General features: G+C 32.9%; 1 pseudogene; it reads right to left on the minus strand.

The window, feature by feature from the left end:
- Nucleotides 1-5069: 5069 nt before the first annotated feature.
- On the minus strand, nucleotides 5070-5185 carry LOC145274399 (U2 spliceosomal RNA; annotated as a pseudogene).
- Between the last annotated feature and the right edge of the window lie 393 nt (nucleotides 5186-5578).

Consider the following 5578-nt stretch of genomic DNA (forward strand, 5'->3'; position numbering starts at 1 on the left):
TGAATTTTCATATGATTCTTTCATTGTTGTGCTGTAAGCTATAGGAACAGATGGCAGGGTGTTCCCATTGTGAAGCAAAACAGCTTTTATGCTTTCCTTAGATGCATCTAAGAAAAGTCGCCAGTTGGTTTTATCAAATTGTATTTCCAGCTGTTCAAAAAGTCCAACAATGTCATTGAAGAAGCATAAATCAACTGTCAAAATGAACAAAACATGCAAGTTTTGTGCACGTTTTCTGTACAATGTTATTTTCACACCTTTTCTAAGAAGATTTCGTTCTTTAAGCCTTGATGCAAGAAGTTCACTTTTGTATTTGGTTAAATAAAGATCTCTGCATAAGTCATTTAGAGCATCTTGAGAAAATAGTATTGGTTTATTATTGCTTTCTGAATTAGAAAATTCTACTGTTTCATCACTGTAATGTTCATCCCCACTGCTTGAACTCCACATTTCCTGATCAGGGGGTTTTGGTACAGGTAATTCTTTTGAGTGCTCAACTGGGCGCATTGCTGATTGCAAATTTGGGTAAAAAATGTGTTTCTTTTTTTTTGCTGTTGTACAGCCCGTATAGTCTTGCTGACAAAAATAGCAATCATTAGAATGATCTTTCTGCTCTCGCCAAATCATTGGCACACCAAACTTCACGTGAACATTCTTTTTTGCATACCATGCGCTCAATGTTTTCACACATGTAAGGCAACAGGCATGAGGAGCCCATGACTTGTCTTGGTCTCCTATATCAAAATGAAAGTACGCCTTGTACAATTTCTTGATATGGCTGGTAATGCTGCGCCTTTCTTTAGCAAATGTTAATTCGCCACATATGTAGCAGAATTTGCTTGGATCATTTTTGCACTGTCTTGAAGTCATCGTCAAAGCCTATACTGCATCTAAAGAATAAAGACAAGAAAAAAAGTAAATTGTTTTATAAAGAAAAATAAGGATTCCATAATGTGAACATGTTAAGCAATTATAAACGCCCACTAGCAAGTTATTAGATTCTTTCGTACATAAAGTAAGGGGTTGATAAAATTTCATTTCTATTTTTTGCATTTAATTTAGTAAATTTTCAGAAAAGAATGTATAAAATGCCCCTTTATGTTTAAAACATTAAAATACACAATAATCCGGTCTTTATTGTAGTTTTTAGTTAAAAATATTTTATTAAATGGATATCTATTTTTAACCCTCAGATTTTTTCCCGTGCCCTACAAATAAGGTTCTGAGGCAGGTTTTAGCTTCTTTTCCTTGATTGTTTTAGCCTACATTAAAAAATGCCTTTCTTGACGAATACCATGGCTTTCGGAAGGTGGTGAACACCAAACCATGTGCTACAGCATTATGTTTTTACTTTTGATTTAGCCTACATTAAAAAATGCCTTTCTTGACGAATACCATGGCTTTCGGAAGGTGGTGAACACCAAACCATGTGATACAGCATTATGTTTTTACTTTTGATTTAGCCTACATTAAAAAATGCCTTTCTTGACGAATACCATGGCTTTCGGAAGGTGGTGAACACCAAACCATGTGCTACAGCATTATGTTTTTACTTTTGATTTAGCCTACATTAAAAAATGCCTTTCTTGACGAATACCATGGCTTTCGGAAGGTGGTGAACACCAAACCATGTGCTACAGCATTATGTTTTTACTTTTGATTTAGCCTACATTAAAAAATGCCTTTCTTGACGAATACCATGGCTTTCGGAAGGTGGTGAACACCAAACCATGTGCTACAGCATTATGTTTTTACTTTTGAAAAAATTAGCCCTTGGTCTAGAACATATTATGCTAACCAAGCTAGCTCTGTCATCTAGCTCTCTTAAATCTGGAAACATAGCTCATTTCGGCTGACTTTAGCAAATAAATGATTCAAATAAATGATTTAACAAATGATGTACATAATATGTGTATATTAAACTGTGTTTTTCTCTTAAGATTTATAATTTAATACACATAATATGTGAGTGCAAAGTCGTCAGTAACCCATTTTTGACGTTTTTACTGAAATTTACGACTGTGGCAATTTTGCACAAATTATACCTAATTCAACAAAAAGAAAGCCAGAAATAAAATTTCCACGTTACTAGGTATACAAAAATTGCTGCAGATATCCTGTACTTTTTTTAGTGTTGCACAGTGTTATTTGATATTTTACACATTTCGACAATAATTTTTAATATTTTTAACCCACATTATCAACCACCCACTAAACACATAATAACTTTCATATATTATCTGGGATAATTATTTAATTTCAAACACACGAAATAAATTACTCACATTTCGTCAGTTTTCCTAATTCTTGGATATGTTACTTATGTTAACAATCATTTTTAATCATTTTAACCCACATCATCGCCCCACTTCTTAAAATAATAACTTTGATATATTGTCTGGTCTGATTATTTCATTGCAAACACATTAATGCATTGAATAACATATTACCCTTTTTCATAATTCTTGGATATGTTACTAATTTTGACAATTATTTTTCATAATTTAAACTATCCTTATCCACCTCTCTTACTTACATAATTACTTTGATATATTTCCTGGGCTGATTATTTTATTATAAACACACACTCGATTAACTCACATTTAATCTTTGTTCATATTTCTGTATATGCTACTAATTTCGACAATAATTTTTATAATTAAAACCCACATTATGTCTCTCCCTCCTACTTATATAATATAGTTGATATAATATCTGGGCTTATTATATCATTACAAACACACCAATCAAGTAACCCACATTTCATCATTTTTAATAATTCTTGTATATGTTATTAATTTCGACAATAATTTCCATAACTTTAACTCACTATGTCACTACCCCTTACTAAAAGATTAACTTCGATATATTGCCCGGGCTGATTATTTCATTACAAACAAATCAATCAATTCTGGGTATTCTCATAATATATATGTTTCACCTATCTTGGTTAATCCCGGGTGACGCCACATATTCTGCTAATATATATCGTTCACGTATCTCATTAGATCCCAGGCGAGGCTGGGTATTTTGCTACTATATATTTTCCAACTATCTCATTCAATACTGGACGACGCTTTCTGATAGTATATATTTGCACATCTAAGTCAATCCCTGGGCTGACTTCAGTTCCGCCACACCACTGTTAAAAATGTACATTAAATAAAATAATGTTTTAAGCGAAAACTTTTTCAGCGATTTCCGGGACTTACTTTATATCCCAACCCCACTGCTAAAAGTATACATCAAATAATCTAATGTGTAAATAGTAAAATGTTTTAGCCATTTCCGGGACCGACATTATATCCCAAACCCACTGCAAAAATTATACATAACATAATGTAATGTCTAAATAGTAAACTTTTTCAGCCATTTACTGGACCGACTTTATATTCCTAACCCGCTGCTAAACATATACATGAAATAATGTAATGTCTAAATAGTTAACTGTTTACGCCATTTCCGGGACCGACATTATATCCCAAACCAATTGCTAAAAATATACATGCAATAATTTAATGTCTAAATAGAAAACTGTTGCAGCCATTTCCAGTACCGACTTTATATCCCGAACCCACTGCTAAAAATATGCATGAAATAATGTAATGTCAAAATAGTGAACTGTTTCAACCATTTCTGGAACGGACTTTATATTCAAAACTCACTGATAAAAATATACATGAAATGATGTAATGTTTAAATAGGTCACTGTTTCAGCCATTTCCAGGACTGATTTTAAATCCCAAACCCACTGCTAAAAATATACATGAAATAATGAAACGTCTAAATAGTAAACTATTTCAGCTATTTCTGGGACCGACTTTATATTCCCAACCCACTGCTAAAAATATACATGAAATAATGTAATGTCTAAATAGTAAACTGTTTTAGCCATTTCCGGAACCGACTTTATATCCCAAACCCACTGCTTACAATATACATGAAATAATGTAATGTCAAATTAGTGAACTGTTTCAACCATTTCCTAACCGACTTTATATTCAAAACTCACTGATAAAAATATACATGAAATAATGTAATGTTTAAATAGTAAAGTGTTTCAGCCATTTCCAGGACTTATTTTATATCCCCAACCCACTGCTAAAAATATAAATGAAATAATGTAATGTTTAAATCGTAAACTGTCTCAGCCATTTCCGGGACAAACTTTATATCCCCCAACCCACTGCATGAAATAATGAAATGTCTAAATAGTAAAGTGTTTCAGCCATTCCCGTGACCGACTTCTTATCTCCCATCCTACTGTTTCAAATATGCATTAAATAAAGTAATGTCCGAGACGTAAATGGTTGCAGCCATTTCCGGAACCGACTTCTTATTTCCCACCCCAATGTTAAAAAGATACATTAAATAAAGCAATGTGTAATGCGTAAACGGGTTCACTCATTTTCGGGACTGATTTAATATCTCCCACCCCACAGTTAAAAATATACATGGAATAAAGTAATGTTCAAATCGTAAACGGTTTGAGTAATTTCCGGGAATGACTTCATATCCCGTAACCCACTGCTTAAAATATACTTGAAATAAAGTAATGTTTAAATCATAAACTGTTTAAGCAGCTTTTCGAAAGTAATACATAACAACATTAACACGGTTAGAGATTACGTAACCATTGCTTCAACATGAATGCTTGAGTGTACTATCAGTTTCAGCATTCCAGTGACTTAGCCATCCCCCATTTTTTGGTATCGGTTAATGGAGGAGAAATCCTTCATTACTGGCACAATTCTTATTTTTGTTATTGACCCGATAGCCACTTTTGGGGAACTGGTTTTACCCTAAATTTTATAACCGACCTCATGTCTAATTCCGCCCTTGTGGGGAGGCAAGTAAACAAAAACATTAATCAGAACAGACATTTTCCAGGACATTTTCTAATTAATCAGGGGTAACACTTCCAGGGCATTTTGTAATTAAATCAGATATAACTTTTTCCAGTTACTTTTTTTAATATTAAAACTTTGTTACATTAAACATAGTACCTATTCACAATGCCTCCCCACGGGACAGATTTAGACACCAGGGTCGTGTTTTTCACGTGGAGAAAAAATTGTCTTAGTCGTAAAGGATTTCTCTTCCACTGAGAGAGATGAAATTGAAAGGTAGTAGCTGAAGAAAAGATACTACACTTTGATCTTAGCCAAAAGGCCAAGAAAGACAAATCATTTTTATTAGCTTGGCCTCAACAGCGACACCATTTTTTAAAAAGATTTTTAGGATGGGTGACAAGGTTCATTTGGAATATTCCACTTTTTGGACTATTCTACTTTCCCTTTTTAGGGATGCACAACATGATAACGGACGGAGCGATAAGCGTAGTAGTATTATTATTATTATTATTAATAATAATAATAATAATAATTAGAACAACAACAATAATAACAATAATAATAATAATAATAATAATAATAATAATAGTTATTATTAAATCTTTGTAATGATTGTCATGTTTTTTTCCATATATGAATGACTAAAATGCGTTAAAACTGTATGCTATTTGCTTTTTTTTTACACGGTGGTCACCACTTATCAAGGCCCGGAAGCAACTAAGGGG

This window comes from Euprymna scolopes, chromosome 4, assembly GCF_053919585.1.
Source record: "Euprymna scolopes isolate OS-2025 chromosome 4, ASM5391958v1, whole genome shotgun sequence".
Lineage (NCBI taxonomy): Eukaryota > Metazoa > Mollusca > Cephalopoda > Sepiida > Sepiolidae > Euprymna > Euprymna scolopes.